The sequence below is a fragment of the Haliotis rufescens genome, unplaced genomic scaffold (genome assembly GCF_023055435.1).
Source record: "Haliotis rufescens isolate VD_foot unplaced genomic scaffold, xgHalRufe1.0.p SCAF_15, whole genome shotgun sequence".
Lineage (NCBI taxonomy): Eukaryota > Metazoa > Mollusca > Gastropoda > Lepetellida > Haliotidae > Haliotis > Haliotis rufescens.
The window spans coordinates 21,616,741-21,635,834 of NW_025963835.1; positions in this window are offsets into that span (position 1 = coordinate 21,616,741).

A 19,094-nucleotide genomic window follows, 5' to 3' on the forward strand; every position below is an offset into this window, starting at 1 on the left:
GAGTTAAGCTCAGATGTTTCCGCAGACCATAAATCCAGGGTTTTATACACAGCGATGCTAATGAAGTATGAAAAAGCAATGTGCAATAATCTTTATGTTATCGATTTTATAGAAACGGTATTACACAATGTCATTCCTGGCAAGAACATCGAACAGCCAACACATGATGGAGTTTCACGTATTTTCCACATCAGAAGCTGTCATGTTCATGGGAATGGTATTTCTCCTACTCCGTCCTTGTGCTCAAATGCGTTACCCAAAAGACACGACCTCATAAAAAGGGAGAAATATTTTATTATTTCGGTGTATGTGTCTTAGCATTAAGAGAATCAATGCTTTGATCTGAGATGCCCAGGCCTTATGACATCAGTTGTCACCATCCAGCAAGACAGTTAATGTGAACACATCAATAAAACCTTCACAGCTACTCACATGATTTATAGCTGTTGCAAGTGCTCGTCGTACCGGTACTTTTGATGCGAGACAGGGGCAGCACGTACGGAACCATTCCAGGCTTGAAATTGGGCCTAAATCTGTGTTCGACTGACTGTCACTGCTATCAGCGCATTTTGTTAGGCGGGGTTACGTTCCTTAGTTAGGACAAGATCCGCGTATCGTATGTTCGAATCCCACATTCGCATTGGTATCTCTGGTTTGTCAGCGCCATACCCATGCTGGAGAGTTCCACCAAACTGGTAAACACTTTTATAAACTGTACGACCGCTCTAGTAGTAGAGCGTACGCCCGGAGAGCGGAAGGTCCGGGGTTCGATCCCCGACCTCGTCATACCAAAAGACGTTAAACGCTGGTACTTGTTGTTACCCTGTCTGGCGCTCGGCTTTAAGGGGCTAAGAGAAGGACTGGTCGGCTCGGAGTCCGTATACTGTGTCTGAGTGGGGTATTCATGTTAAACTGCGGCATGGTATCTCAATGAGCTACTACTATAAATCGGCACCAGTCCGGACTAGTACAAGCAGCCACACAAACACACACACGTACATGCACGTCGCTATATAAGTGCAATAATCTTGGACGCGACGTTAAACCCCATTTCACCTCACCTATAAACTGTACACATTTTTTTACGGATCTTGAATATGTTTGATGGTATTTTTTGTTGTGAAGACCCAGTTCACTATGTAATAAATATATCCCAAAAGATATTCATGATCCTTATCTTATTTTATTCAGTACAGTATATATTGCTTCTACCGTTTGGAGTAAATCTATCTGGTGATGCACTTGTAAAATCAAATCCGTGACAACAGCAGCAGTGCCACGAGCCCATAGCTTCCCGATATTACCGCAGAAACTACGTACGTCCATATATTCCCCACATCAGGTGAACGTGTTTATGCCAGAGAACGCAGTGACCCATGATCTTCAACTTGTTCTGCATCTGGCATCGGATCTATTATTTAACATTCAAAGCCTTTGACACTATTTCAGTCAACACGTGATGGAAAGTTCGAAAATCTGAAAGTCATAAATATCCACTTTGATGGTGAAACCTACGAGCATGGATGTGACTCTGACAGGGAAGGAAATAAAGGATTTAAACCCGCAACTAGTTAAGGAACACACTTCCACTCAATGGCTGTCAGCGATGGTTTTCATCAAGACCATCAATGCTCACTCGGATGAGTGAGTGAGTGAGTCGGGTTTAACGCCGCTTTTAACATTATTCCATTTGTATCACGGCGTGTCAGCTTAATGTGGGAGGAAAACCCGAAGTGATGCAAGTCTCGGACGTTTACCACTTCGGTGAAACCCACGAGCACAGGTATGGTGCTGACAAACCTAGAAACATAATCGGGGTGAACCGGGATTCGAACCCACAATCATAGGTTTCTGGCGTGCCCAAGGGCTGCAACTCTGCACAGCGAATCGCGGCGCCTTAGACGACTGGGCCACCCGTGCCACCCCCCATTCACACGGATGATAGATAAGATACCATTCTAAAATTCTTCACTGTTTCATTATTTAGAAGTCCACTGTACACACTGCAGGGATAATTATGTTCACCGCTTTGGCACCACACACACTGCCCCGTTGGGGTTCAGGGTTAAAACTGGGCCCACTTGCGATGTTAGCAGTAAGATGATCGTAACTCCCATACTTTAACATAGGCTTACAATAGTTGTAGCGCTATGATCGCTTTGTGTAAGTGGGCCCAGGGCCTCAGCAACCTGTGTTGGTTGCAAGAGGAGATTTAGTGGATCGGATGGTCAAGTTCGGTGACTTTGTTGACGGCGTGTCATCGTACCCCGACGGCGTAGATCCTTGTAATGAACGACGATCTACGTCGCCCGAGTACGACGACAATATCAATCAGTGGACTGTCTGGTACAATTTCAATTTTTTACAGGCCGCCATCATTTAGCTGGACTATTGCTGAGTGCGGCGTTAAACAAAAAAGGAAATGCAATCGCTGACTGACATACAAGATGTAAGGGAATTGTAAGCTTGGACTCCAACAATGAGTATCCATCAGTCAGCTACATCAGCATCAGTGATGAAGAGGTCTCTGTTGAAGCTGTGAGGTGGGTTCTTAAACATAATCAGAGCCAGATAGATCGTATACAATAAACTTGCTGTACTGTAGACCTGACAACTACACTTCAATTTATAAGAAATACCCCTCAAAAGCAAAGCCCCAAACAAAAAAAACCACAAAACACCCAAAAGCACACACCACATAAAAAGAAAAGATAAGGCAAAACAATGAATTTAATAACAATTAGAACGAAAAACAAACGTCAACACAAAAAAATAGGAAAAACAGTGCATTAGTCTTTGTCATAATGGACAATATGTTAACAGCTTTCTTTAATAAAGTAAAAGCTATGATTTGTGAAATACGTCATAGCAAACCGGAACAATTTTTCAAGATCTTTACAAAGTTTCAAGAATCTCAACCGAATTCACGAGATGTGCGATGAAAAAACCAATTATTTACAACAATATTTCTACAACAAACAGTCATTTCTACAACATACAGTCACCGTTACCATAATGAGTTGGCCCAATCATCTAAGGCATGCAGAATTGCGTCCCTTGGGCACGCCAGGAACCTACATTGTATGATTGTGGGTTCGAATCTCGGTTCGCCATTATGTTTCTCGTGAGTTTCACCGAAGTGGTAAACGTCTGAGACCTGCACAACTTCGGGCTTTCCTCCCACATCAAGCTGACACGCCGTGATATAACTCACTCACTCAAAAGACCCTGTGCCAATGACATGGTTAAATTCACAATGGAACAGTTAAAATAACGTTGTTAGGCTGGGACATTGTGTAATGCTGAATGTGTGAATTACATCAGTTATTTATCAGTAATCGCTCTTGTCATACAGTCTTGTGGATAAATTTTGTCATTTTGAATCAATTTGCAAAGATGAAAATATGCCACAAATGAGGAGGTCTCCTTGATCTCTTTTTTATTTCCAGCTCATGTTTGCAAATCAGCAGAAGTGAATTGGCCATGTGACAATTATTGAACGAAATCATATCACATAACTGGAGTTTAAATTGCCAAATTCCCATGGTTTGATATTACACGCCGTGATTTTACTGGAATACCGCTAAAAGTGGCATTAAACCCAACTCACTCATTACCTTATGACAAACGACATGAACTGTCTTTACTATATTGGGGGCGGTCGGGTAGCCTAGTGGTTAAAGCGTTCGCTCGTCACGCCGAAGACCCGGGTTCGATTCCCAACATGGGTACAATGTGTGAAGCCCATTTCTGGTGTCCCCCGCCGTGATATTGCTGGAATATTGCTAAAAGCGGCGTAAAACCATACTCACTCACTCACTCACTTTACTATATTGGTAACTATTTATTTTCTGCTACAGTTTCCATGACTTCAGTGATATGAAGATCTTTAATTCCCTCAAACCCTTGCGGAGAAAAAGTAAGCTTCAAATGTTGGAATGAGATTCAGGCGATGACTCCCAGCTGATGACGATTCCGACAAGCATCTGTCTACAATGTCGTTGCCTGGAGCGCGAGACTGTTGCCAGGTACAATTACAAAGTAATTTCATCTCTATTCCGTTTTATTTGATGGGTTCATTATGGGATGTGAATGATGCTTCGAATAATCATAAATGAATATTTTAGAATACAAACACCTGTCCTTTAGGGTGGTGGGCGGGAATATTGTTCGTAATTGCGGGTTTCGAGTTGGATAGTTTGTTTTGTTTGTTTTTTAACGCCGCACTGAGCAATATTCCGGCTATATGACAGCGATCTGTGAATAATCGAGTCTGCATCAGACAGTCCTATGACTGACATCATAAGCATCGATCTACGCAAAAGGCATACGATGACATGCATCAACCAAGTCACCTAGTCTGACCATCCGATCCGGTCACTCGCCTCTCAGAATAAACTTGAACTTGTTGCTGAAGACCAATGGATAGTCTGTTTAACCCACAGTCAGTTGAAGGGATAATCAGGAAACCTTGTGTTTAACACGTTCGGTAGTCACGCCGTATGAATGAATCAGTATTGTTTTATGCCGCATCAGCAATTTTACAGCTAAGGCCTTGATTAGCCATGAATATTACTGGATTATTGCGAAAAGCGCCGTAAAACCATACTCACTCATGAAAGAATTAAGAAATTAACGAATGGGAGTTGTTTATCGTACATAAAAAACACTGCAGGGAGAATAAACCATGAGGGGCGCAGCCTCGAGTGGTTCATTGTCCCTGCAGTGTTTTATTGTATGATAAACAACGACCACAAGTCGTAATACTTATATGATATATCAACATTATGTACAGGCTCTCTTAGGATGATGATGAAATGATTTACACGTATTTAAATAATGAAGACTCCCTCAATAGAATCCGACCTCGGCAATGTCGGACAAGTCCATTTTCTGCAGAGGTGGGTATTTCCCGCATATTCTCACAATCCGCACGTCGATTACCTTACCTTTTCTCCCACAACCGATTGTCACATCTCTCCCACGTTCGGATGCGATAGTTCATCCATTGCGTTTGTCCAGCTACATCTATGGGGAACAACTCACTCGACACTCCCCTCTCAAAAATAACGTCGTCCAATATACGACGTTATCCACTTGCGAGCGCCTGCTCGAATCTCCAGGAATGACGTCATGATAGAACAATGTTTTATTGCGTAGCTGTCTTATATAATGGCATAATGCATAAAATGTCATCCGATGGAGATGTTAATGGCGTCATATTCATGCTCTTTGACGTCAACGTCGTAGGCGTGATTTCACACTGTGCCGTGCAGCTCCGTGACGTCGTGCATCCGTGCGTACTGGTAAATATCAAAAGTCATATTTCACGTAACTGTTAAATATCATAAGTCATATCTCACGTTACTGGTATATATGACGTGACGTCATGCATCCGTAGTGACCTTGAGATTAATTAACATCATAATTAAAAAAGTATAATAGTGAGTGAGTGAGTTGTGTTATTTGGAGACTGCCCTCATATAGCTATTATAGAGATACTACTGCGTGCGGTGTTAAACAACAAACAAGCAGGCTTACCAGGGATGGACGATGGACTACGCGTTTGGGGTATATTTCTGTTTTCATGACGCGTTTGTGAACATTTTACGTCCGTTTCAGTTACTTCCTTCAGCAAGGACATGTTGATATGACATGACTATATTACCTCGTCCGGAATGGTGAATGAGTGAGTTATGATTTAACGTCACATCGGCAGTATTTCAGCCATATTGTAACGAGAACTGACATATAATACATGTATATAGATTTAAATGGAATAAATATCTCTCAGCGAAGGACAGTAAAAATAACTAGAGTATGACAGTTTCGATTTTAAAACTAGTTGAGAACATTAAAAAGATTATATTTTCAATCAACAATACAATATAAAAATGGGCTATAGATCACCAGCAACCAAAGTTAGGCCACCTTACTGGGGACCGTGGGGACTTACAATACTTCTGCTACCTGCACGACTCCCCAGCAGGATTTACACCATCCCTTCAGCCGCTGGTGATGATATGCAATTTAGCCAACAGTCGTCCAGAATGGAACATAAGGAATGTATATACATAATTTCATAGGCGATTAACTGATAACGGCGAACCGCTAGGTGTATTTACCGAAACACACAATCATCGGCTGTTATAAAATCAGTAATGATTCGCTAATCAGTACCCAGCCATTGTGGAATTTGTGGAAGTACTAATATATTTTAGATAAGATTATCAGTGTCAAATATGTATCTGGATATATGGATCTTCACAATCATATCTCATAGAATGGTGTATTATAACTGTCATTTCTGAAACAAAAGGTTGATCTGAACAGCGGATAGATACCAAAAGTCATATCTCACAGAGCGGATAAATAGAACATGTCATATCTCACAGAGCGGATAAATAGAACATGTCATATCTCACAGAGAGGATATATACCACATGTCATATCTCACAGAGAGGATAGATACCACATGTCATATCTCACAGAGAGGATAGATACCACATGTCATATCTCACAGAGAGGATAGATACCACATGTCATATCTCACAGAGCGGATAAATACCACATGTCATATCTCACAGAGAGGATAGATACCACATGTCATATCTCACAGAGAGGATAGATACCACATGTCATATCTCACAGAGAGGATAGATACCACATGTCATATCTCACAGAGCGGATAAATACCACATGTCATATCTCACAGAGAGGATAGATACCACATGTCATATCTCACAGAGAGGATAGATACCACATGTCATATCTCACAGAGAGGATAGATACCACATGTCATATCTCACAGAGAGGATAGATACCACATGTCATATCTCACAGAGAGGATAGATACCACATGTCATATCTCACAGAGAGGATAGATACCACATGTCATATCTCACAGAGAGGATAGATACCACATGTCATATCTCACAGAGAGGATAGATACCACATGTCATATCTCACAGAGCGGATAGATACCACATGTCATATCTCACAGAGAGGATAGATACCACATGTCATATCTCACAGAGAGGATAGATACCACATGTCATATCTCACAGAGAGGATAGATACCACATGTCATTTCTCACAGAGTGGAGAGATACACAAAGTCATTTCTCATAACGTGGAGAGATACACAAAGTCATATCTCACAAAACGGAGATATATACAAGTCATTTCTCACAGATTGGAGGGATACACAAAGTCATATCTCAAAGAGTGCATGGATACACAAAGTCATATCTCACAGAGTGGGGAGATACACACAGTCCTATCTCACAGTGTTGAGAGATACACAAAGTCATATCTCACAAAGTGGAGAGATACACAAAGTCATATCTCACAGAGTGGAGAGATACACAAAGTCACATCTCATAACGTGGAGAGACACACAAAGTCATATCTCACAGAGTGGAGATATATACAAAGTCATATCTCACAGAGTGGAGAGATACACAAAGTCACATCTCATAACGTGGAGAGACACACAAAGTCATATCTCACAGAGTGGAGATATATACAAACTAAGTCATATCTCACAGATCTGAGATATATACAAAATCACATCTCACAGATTGGAGAGATACACAAAGTCATATCTCACAGAGTGGAGGTATATACAAAGTCATATCTCACAGATCTGAGATATATACAAAATCATATCTCACAGATTGGAGAGATACACAAAGTCATATCTCACAGAGTGGAGGTATATACAAAGTCATATCTCACAGAGTGGAGCGATACACAAAGTCATATCTCACAAAGTGGAGAGATACACAAAGTCATACCACAGAGTGCACGGATACAAAAAGTCATATCTAATGGAGCGGCTCGATGCAAAAGTCATTCCTCAAGGAACTGGTTAATATCAAAGTCATATCTCACGGCACTCGTAAATATCAAAAGTCATATCTCGCTTAACTTGTTCATATCAAAAGTTATATCTCATGTTACTGATAATCGTAACTGGACAAGTAGACCAGGCAACACTGCATCCGGAACCTCTACAACGACAACAACTACGACAGCGCTGTCGACAAGAAAGACTGTTTGGTCACCATCTTCAACCAACTGATCTAAGTAGGTCGTGGTGCCATAGAAATTAACACTTCTTTCGTGATAAATTAAGTAAAATGACTTGAATGAACAATATTTGTGCATGAAGCATACAGAGACTAAAGCATAAAATAAGTCACTGGCATTCTGTAGAATTTTGTACACGGTTTGAAATATTTTGTTTAATAGAAACAATGTATGATAACGCAGTAGCTTGGGCACAAAACGAGTTGCTGATCATACATGGGTTTTTTCTTGGATTGTTTGGGTGGGGGTCGCATGTACTAAAGTGGTAAACGTCTGTATGACTTTGGGTGCTTCCTCCCAGATTGTGTATTGTTCAAAGCGGCGCAAAAGGTAACTCGCTAAAAAAAATGCTAAAGATGAACACAATGAAATACACACCAGTATTATGTCTGTTCTATACATACAGTACCCACAACGACTCGTGAAAGTTAATTGTATTCGTAACCACGCCCATAATTTGTAAGTGCAGGTTGCGATTGGAAAATCTGCTTCAGAACATACATAGACACCAACTGGGGAGAACAATATGAACATATTTGATTGCCTATCAATTCATATTGTAATGTTAAAGTTTGTAAAGAATGTGACGGGTGTACGACACGGAAATATGATCAATTATTGGCAGAACCATACCCGTACATGCAGGTTTTACTGTGTTAGTTAAAGCAGGTTTAAGGTTTTACAATTTGCCGCATTTCTAATTTTTAATTCACCGCAGTGCAGTCATTACACAGTTGTTACTACTATTCACTGCATTATTACAATTTAGCTTCCCAGCAACCTATGCTTACCCTCCGTACACATTGCCGCTTGTGTCACACGATGCACACTACATCGACTTCCAGGGGGACAGCCGTGATCTGCACATGGGCCCATCAGTTCCTTTTGACAAAATATACACGTTACAGAAAACTATGGGATCAGCAATATTTCAAGATCAAACCGTTCCCGAGTGAGTAAGTGAATAAGTGATTGAACTCTGCGTAATTGGTAGACAGCTGCATGATTGAATAGTCATTGGCCAGTGATTGGCTTCATGGTGAAATTTGAGAATGTAGTTGACACGTCATATAAAGAAATATTGGCACTATGAGAGCGTCAATAATCCGTGACCTCATTCCTTGAACAAAAGGAATGGGATACTGTGTAACATATTCATCAAAAAACATAATTTCTTTGAATTCCTTGTTATCAAACTGTCTTCGGAAATACAATTCGATGCTCTTTGTTTAAGCAGGAATATACAGAAAATGTTATGTAACAATTCCCTGTCTATTAAATCTGTCTGGTTATTATCTGTTCTGCGTTCTTGGGTACGTCATATACGTCATAAATATCTACCACATGCATGGACAGACAGATCACACTCACGGTGAGAAGGGTTGCCAAGACGCTTATGCGCCGGAATTCGCTTTGTATATTTTCGCACACAACTGGTATCATCAATTAATTGTCATTCATTAATACATACTTATGATATAGTCAGAATCGTACAACATTCTCTGCTTATAGTAGTAGAGATTTCTTTCGCGAACACCTGGTGTCAAAACTGATTTTTAGTAATCAAGTCATATTCTTTTCCCCGCTATTTTGCCTTTTACGCTCAATGGAATCTGTTTCGACTGGTAATCGTGATATGACTGGTTATTCTCCAACGTTTATGTATTATATTCGTCATATTTACGGAAGTGCCGTTGCAACTTTAATGTATATGATAAGATCTACGAGCAAAGCGGAAGTAAGTGGGGAGGGGAAGTCGCGTCATCCACTCCACTCTCCACATTGTGGGCTCACGGGAAGGAGGAAGTGTTCTGAGTGCTTCAATGGGGTTCACATGGCCAGGATTTCCTTACGTGGTTAGACGACTGTAGGATGACCTGAGTCCCAACCAAACGTTCCATCTGCCATCCCTGTGGGATCCGTCTCTGCTCAGAAGTAATGGCGACTTAACAAAGATGTTCATGCGCCATGACCATTTCATGGGTGAGCGAGCGCAGTTGGGTACAGCAAACAATGTCGAATATTATATAGCTTTTGCATTGTAACAGTGTAGTCACTGAGGTAGATGTAATTGTGTGGAGTTGATGCTCCAGGTCTTGGGGTATGTCGTGTTAACTGAAGCCTCGACAACATATTTAAGGATATGACCTTTTAACTATTGATTCGATGACACATATCTTTGGATATGACATAACTGTTGACTTAATTAATATATTTTAGGATATGACGTGATAACTGTTGATTCGATGACACATATCTTTGGATATGACATAACTGTTGACTTAATTAATATATTTTAGGATATGACGTGATAACTGTTGATTCGATGACACATATCTTTGGATATGACATAACTGTTGACTTAATTAATATATTTTAGGATATGACATGTTAACTGTTGATTCGATGACACATATCTTTGGATATGGCATAACTGTTGACTCAATTAATATATTTTAGGATATGACGTGTTAACTGTTGATTCGATGACACATATCTTTGGATATGACATAACTGTTGACAGGTAAATATATTTTAGGATATGACATGTTAACTGTTGATTCGATGACACATATCTTTGGCTATGACATAACTGTTGACAGGCTAATATGATATGCTAATCACTGACTTGTTAACTCATATCTCTGCGCATGACATGATAGCTGCTGACTTCAAACCACTGAATCGTTGACTCATGTTGAGATATGAACATGTGTTCTCTCAGACTCCTACCTTAGCATGCGACATGCTTACATTTCACCGTTAGACTTAAGTCTTAATCTGGATATGACTTGTTGCCCTCTGACTTACTCACTGTTAGTTCGCCGACTCATATCTTCATTAGGATAGCATAAATTAACTGATGTCTCACTGCGATTGCACCCCATTTGTTACACCTCAGTATCATATCGTATATGCAAAGGGAATTAATCAGCATCTTGTAAATAGCAAATCAAGTAAGCCATTCAGTTCATATTCGGATATCAAACGCTTAGCCTCAGTGAAACATGCTGGCCTCTGTAAACACGTTTCTCGTGTAAACCACCTTTGAACGCACGGCCAACACGGACATGACGTAAATACGTAGAACAGGAGACGTTGCATCCGGCCACTGAAGTAGAGACTCTTCACATCTACTACATCACAACAATATCGAGCCTCCTCTACGCGTATTCACAAAGTGAAATATTCAGTGATCAGTATGGACGCTGCAAGAGTTTTTGTCATTGGACTCTGCGTTGTTTTAATAGCTGTCGGCATTGTGACCAGTTCGGACAGCACTGTTATTGCATATCTTTTAAATGTCAAGTTAGAGGGTTGGCGAATTGAGGTCACCCAAGATATCAAGAAACAAGTACTGGATGACACTGCCCGGTCCCGCGAACATCAGATGAAATACTTGCAGAACATGTTCCTGATAGAGAAACACGAGTTGCTGGGCTTGAAAACAAGAATGGATAAACTCGAACAAGAAAACTCTTTGCTTACAGAAATCATAAGCAACCTTAACAACAAGGAAGATGAACCCCAGTGTTCATGCATCAGATCGGCAACAGATGAAAACAAGGGCAACTCGGGAATAAGACTGGCTGTTGGTGAACACAAGTCTGGGGATATCTTAGTTTTTGACACTGCAAGTAAAGCAAGATGGACGCTGAAATCCCCACCTGGGATCCTGGGTATTGCATATCACCCTATCACGATGCTGCTGTTCACGGCAACCGTTACTGATCGCAGTGCCATTAACACAATAAACTTAATCAGCGGGAAGACAGAAAGGTTTAAAGCATGTGCGCACTGCTTTTCGTTGGGGATAGACACGAGGGAAAATGTTCTTTATGTCATAGAGAAGGTTACACGAAGACAGAAATATTACGTTGTGCGGGTTCCGCTTAACCACGCGAAAAACAGTAGATTGGTCGAATACAAAATAAAACAAAAGCCATCAGGAATCGCTGTTGACGACATTTCAAGGTGTGTGTTTGTTTTTCTCCGTGGTGGAAGCATGATCGAACAGATCGACTACACAGGTAAGAAGGTAGGAGCCGTACTCGTAGACCCACTAGTCAATGATGAGGGTATTACTGCTACACTTACCCTGGACAAGACAGCACGAATTCTCTATTACAATATTGGAGATGAGATATGGCGAAAGATTCTGGACAGCGATGAGGATCCCGAATACATGGATACTGTTGAATGGTCCAGCCCAACAGCAATGGTCATTTTTAACAAGACTCTTGCTGTAGGCTACTGGGATACTCGACGGATTGAACTGTGGTGGGAAGAAGACAGTTTTCAGAAATGGTTTGAGCTGGGCCCAGAGGGAGAGACTGGTTCAAAACACATGTGTGTCTTAAACTGAGTGTGAAGAGAATCACATTGTTCTGTATACATACTTGTTGGATAAAAATTAGAATATGAGCTTTCTCAACGCTGGTTAGTAATGAGGCTACCGAACAAGACAGATTCATCGATATGGGTCTGTATGTATAGGGATAAGATTCATAACACATAATTGTAAGTAACGAATTTAGAAACGTTTCTAAACTTGTTTGAGGCAAATACCTTTGAAGCTAAATATGTCGTGTGGTCAGTAATCATATATCGTGACAGTGTACATCAGTTATTTTTATATACTTTTAAAAAAAAGATGGTCGAGAGGCTAATTGTCGCGGCGGTGGTAAATCGTTCGTCGCAAAACCGGGTTCAATTTCCCACATACGTAACATGTGTGAAACCCATTTCTGGTGTCCCCCGCCGTGGTATTAGTGAAGTTATGCCAGACTCACTCACTCAGTCATTGCCCTATGTGATATTATCTCTGTCGCAATCACTCAGTCATTGCCCTATGTTATATTATTTCTGTCGCAATCACTCAGTCATTGCCCTATGTTATATTATCTCTGTCGCACTTACTCAGTCATTGCCCTATGTTTTATTATTTCTGTCGCATTTACTCAGTCATTGCCCTATCTCATATTATTTCTGTCGCACTTACTCAGTTATTGCCCAATGTATTATTATTTCTGTCGCACTCACTCAGTCATTGCCCTATGTTATATTATTTCTGTCGCACTCACTCAGTCATTGCCCTATGTTATATTATTTCTGTCGCACTCACTCAGTCATTGCCCTATGTTATATTATTTCTGTCGCACTCACTCAGTCATTGCCCTATGTTATATTATTTCTGTCGCACTTACTCAGTCATTGCCCTATGTCATATTATTTCTGTCGCACTCACTCAGTCATTGCCCTATGTTATATTATTTCTGTCGCACTCACTCAGTCATTGCCCTATGTTATATTATTTCTGTCGCACTCACTCAGTCATTGCCCTATGTTATATTATTTCTGTCGCACTTACTCAGTCATTGCCCTATCTCATATTATTTCTGTCGCACTCACTCAGTCATTGCCCTATGTTATATTATTTCTGTCGCACTCACTCAGTCATTGCCCTATGTTATATTATTTCTGTCGCACTTACTCAGTCATTGCCCTATGTTTTATTATTTCTGTCGCATTTACTCAGTCATTGCCCTATCTCATATTATTTCTGATGCACTTACTCAGTCATTGCCCTATGTAATATTATTTCTGTCGCATTTACTCAGTCATTGCCCTATGTAATATTATTTCTGTCGCATTTACTCAGTCATTGCCCTATGTAATATTATTTCTGTCGCATTTACTCAGTCATTGCCCTATGTAATATTATTTCTGTCGCACTCACTCAGTCATTGCCCTATGTTATATTATTTCTGTCGCACTTACTCAGTCATTGCCCTATCTCATATTATTTCTGTCGCACTCACTCAGTCATTGCCCTATGTTATATTATTTCTGTCGCAATCACTCAGTCATTGCCCTATCTCATATTATTTCTGTCGCACTTACTCAGTTATTGCCCAATGTAATATTATTTCTGATGCACTTACTCAGTCATTGCCCTATGTTATATTATTTCTGATGCACTTACTCAGTCATTGCCCTATGTTATATTATTTCTGATGCACTTACTCAGTCATTGCCCTATGTTATATTATTTCTGATGCACTTACTCAGTCATTGCCCTATGTTATATTATTTCTGATGCACTTACTCAGTCATTGCCCTATGTTTTATTATTTCTGTCGCATTTACTCAGTCATTGCCCTATCTCATATTATTTCTGATGCACTTACTCAGTCATTGCCCTATGTAATATTATTTCTGTCGCATTTACTCAGTCATTGCCCTATGTAATATTATTTCTGTCGCATTTACTCAGTCATTGCCCTATGTCATATTATTTCTGATGCACTTACTCAGTCATTGCCCTATGTTATATTATTTCTGATGCACTTACTCAGTCATTGCCCTATGTATTATTATTTCTGTCGCATTTACTCAGTCATTGCCCTATGTTATATTATTTCTGATGCACTTACTCAGTCATTGCCCTATGTTTTATTATTTCTGTCGCATTTACTCAGTCATTGCCCTATCTCATATTATTTCTGATGCACTTACTCAGTCATTGCCCTATGTAATATTATTTCTGTCGCATTTACTCAGTCATTGCCCTATGTAATATTATTTCTGTCGCATTTACTCAGTCATTGCCCTATGTAATATTATTTCTGTCGCATTTACTCAGTCATTGCCCTATGTCATATTATTTCTGTCGCACTTACTCAGTCATTGCCCTATGTAATATTATTTCTGTCGCACTCACTCAGTCATTGCCCTATGTTATATTATTTCTGTCGCACTTACTCAGTTATTGCCCAATGTATTATTATTTCTGTCGCACTCACTCAGTCATTGCCCTATGTATTATTATTTCTGTCGCATTTACTCAGTCATTGCCCTATGTTTTATTATTTCTGTCGCACTCACTCAGTCATTGCCCTATGTATTATTATTTCTGTCGCACTTACTCAGTCATTGCCCTATGTTTTATTATTTCTGTCGCACTCACTCAGTCATTGCCCTATGTATTATTATTTCTGTCGCATTTACTCAGTCATTGCCCTATGTGGTTTTGTATGTATTGTACATCATGTCGTTTCTAAATATCGCACATGATACTAGGTTATGTTAACATTAAGTCATTCTTCTCGTCAAAACACATCCTATCTGTCCTGTATATTTGTAATGCTGATTACTTTGATGCCCGTAGATATTTTACTTCATACATTGTAAACTGTAACTTCTATCTAACTAACTACTAGTGATGTTCATAAGTTGAAAGGTACGCACTAACTCACGAATATAATATGACACCGATGCCGTATGCATGTTTTCTCTTAATTTTGCCTCTTTCTAAAACAAAATTTGTTTTTTTAACAGAATAAATATATGAATTTTCTCCTTGAGTTGAACTTTGGTTCAGATGGTCTGAGTGGACATTGCAAGATGTTAGATACTCCTGCAGGCCGAATTCAGAATACTCATGGTTGGCATGGCAGTACAGTAAACTACGGTTATAACGAACTCAAATGGACCACTAATTTTAGTTCGTTATAACCGTAGTTCATTGTAAGCATATATACAGCAAATATACAGCAAAAGGACGGGATCAAAATACATTTCGTTATTTCCGTCAGTTCGTTATAAGCGTGTTCGTTATAAACGTAGTTTACTGTATCTGGTTCCCGGACATTATATTACTTGGTGTTATCCATGACAATGACACTGGGGTTGTTTAGATTTGACATCAGCTGATGTTCCAACCAGTCTATAAACACATCACCATTCATTTCCTTATGATAATCACCAGGTATTTTTTCTTGAAAACTAGCTCCCATCTATCATTAAGCCCCAGATCAGGGTTCCGGTGAGCAAAACAATGCCACGATAACCTTTACCTGTTGGGACTATGGGTGCGCTTCGTCCATCTGACGGTAGACACATTAAGTCAGTGGAATGATTTTTATTCACCCAGGTTTCATCAAGGTAAAAGGTCTGGAAGCCGATAGTCATGAATGGTGCGCAGATTATGGGAACTCACAGACAGGATGTAATACTCTCCCCTGAAAACTGCTCGGTCATCGCTACGTGCATGGTATTGAAATCACATCTCGTGGAGTGAATTAATTAATGTAGTCAGGGAAACATTAATTGTGTCTTTAATATCCTTCCGAAGTCTACTTCAAGACGGGGGTCATACTGCTTGTAAAACTTTTAAAATGGATCAAAGCTGACTAATATCCTTTTACGTCCCTGTTTTGTTTTTGAGACGACCCCCCTGCGTTCTGTGTTTTATTTATCAAGCACACGGTAGACTTGTTGGTAAGCAAGCCCCAGAACGTAGGCAGTTCAGTAATACACCCAGTCACTCCCTATGTCTCTCTCAAGTGTAAAGAACTTGAATACATGTGCTACAGACTCCATGTCGTGTACCAAGGCTGTAGCTATGCACGTATAATGCAACATACATCAAGGGAGCAGTGTTGTCAAAACAAATATTGTTATTTTATAAGATGCACATCTAGAATTGTCTCCTACTGACTTGTGTATTGTGGATGTTTTACACGGAGTCACATATTTCTATAGTCCACCTCCGACTTCCCTCATTGAAATCTGAACCTGCTGTTTTCGTTGGAATTTTTACTCGATATAACAATAGCAATATTTTGTGAAAAAATTATTTCCATTTATAACAGGCAATTGTTTATAGCGATTCCGACAGTATTTTAGTTCGAACTAGTACAAGCAAACACACACACGAACGCACGCACGCACGCACGCACGGACGCGCACACACATCGCTATATAAGTGCAATAATCTTTAAACCATTTCACCTCAGCACCTCACTTCTTGTTTCCAGTGCATCTACAGTTCTAAGAATTATAAGTAAAGAGTAACTTACGAACACAATGTAGTGTATGAGCCACGTACTGTAACATAATCAACCTTCCACTGAAACCACAGGCCAACCAGGAAGTGTTGCCCCTGTCCATATAGCCTGGCTCCTGTCCAGCCAGTGGGATGATGTTTTATTGTTTGTTTGTTTGTTTCTTGGTAAACGCCGCACTCAGCAATATTCCAGCTATATGACGGCGGTCTGTAAAATAATCGAATCTGGACAAGACAATCCAGTGATTGACAGCATGAGCATCGATCCACGCAATTGGGATCGATGACATGTATCAACCAAGTCAGCGAGCATGACCACCCGATCCCGTTAGTCGCCTTTTATGACAAGCATAGTCGCCTTTTACGGCAAGTATGGGTTGCTGAAGACATATTCTACCTCGGAATCTTCACGGGTCTCATCCTAAGAGAGCCTTACATAATGTTGATATCTCATATAAGTATTACGACTTGTGGTCGTTGTTTACCATACAATAAAACACTGCAGTGACAATGAAGCACTCGAGGCTGCGCCCCTCATGGAAATTTTCGCACAATAATAAATGTTCAATTTAATTACTCATGTTTAATGAACAATTGCATCAATGAAGTAATGCTAGTTTTAACTGAATAAAAGCGACAAACCATTTCAATATTCTTAGCCGAGTCGTGTGTACAATTCCGACTACTAGTATGTCAAGAGCATGTGTCTTTGAATAACTATCAAACAGTAATTATATCAGCTGTTCACAAAAAGGTGAGTGTATCCTGCCACACCGGTGGCACCCGTTACAAATACATGCAAGGCCAAGTTAGTTTTTCACCTGGCACATCACGGAAACATAAGGTGCAATTCAAAATAGCGAAATCATTTTAGTCACTGATGCGTCAAATTCGAAACTGTTCTAAAAGGTTTTGAAAGATTTTGTTGGTTAATGTTGTAGCCATGATCAAGGAACTTTTAAGCAACTTTTAAGCATGACCTCTTTAAAATCATCGTAGGAAAAGCCCGCGCGGTTGTACCTGAAAAGTTGTGAAATGTAGAAACCAAAGGCTGAAACACATTTCACATATTGTTTTCTCATTAAACTTTGAAGATTTGAAACTATACCTATGGTCATCACGTTTAGTAACACATTCTCCATGGGTCAAGGAATCAAGTTCTTCCTCAAGTTAGTTATGTGGGATAGTGGTGTACAAAGACGAAAAATCAAATTTATCTTGGTCCTTTTCTGAGATAAATAATCAAGCAAACCCTTGGCGTTTTTTGAGAACTCACATTCACCAGGTATTAATTCTCCTCTCAAATAATTTCTGTGAATATAAAGAAAGTCCTTCCTAGAAAATAGTATTAAAACATGTCTTACTTCTACCATATAGTGGGCAGTCGGGTAGCCTAGTGGTTAAAGTGTTCGCTCGTCACGCCGAAGACCCGGGTTCGAATCCCGACATGGGTACAATGTGTGAAGCCCATTTCTGGTGTCCCCCGCCGTGATATTGCTGGAATATTGCTAAAAGCGGCGTAAAACCAAACTCACTCACTCACTCACTCTACCATATAGTGGTGAGTGACTATATGGTCCAGGATTCATCTCTTAAAAGATGTCCATTTGAAATGAATTCATGCAGCTGCTTCAGGAGTATAACCCGTTCGTACATATTAACGATATGTCTCATTGAGAGACAACATCTTCAGTACGACTGTTTGCAATGCCAGATGCCAAATTTTTAAGGAGAGGTGAATATTGTATGTAGTGTCTGTACATTGGAGAATGCGAAACATCCGCCAGATGTGGTGGCATTCTGAATCCCGCAGCTGTCTTGTCCATTGCATTTTTGGCATAAAACATATTCCAAACTCTCTTTAACCTTGTACCATCTGGCACATCCACTGGACACTACAAATGTGTCACATTATCTTATTCATTTAAATGTCATATGAAACTGTAATTTTTCATATAATGAATATACCTATTTAAGACAACCAATAAGTAGGTATCTCATAGGTGTCCTGTCGCCCACCAAACGTAGGAGAATGCCAGTTTGAATCGTCGGGGAATGCGTGAAGGGCCTCAGTTAAGCTTTCGAAAATGGTTTCTAGCAGATACAGTCTATGTGGAAGAGTGAGTGAGTGAGTTGAGTTTAACGCAGT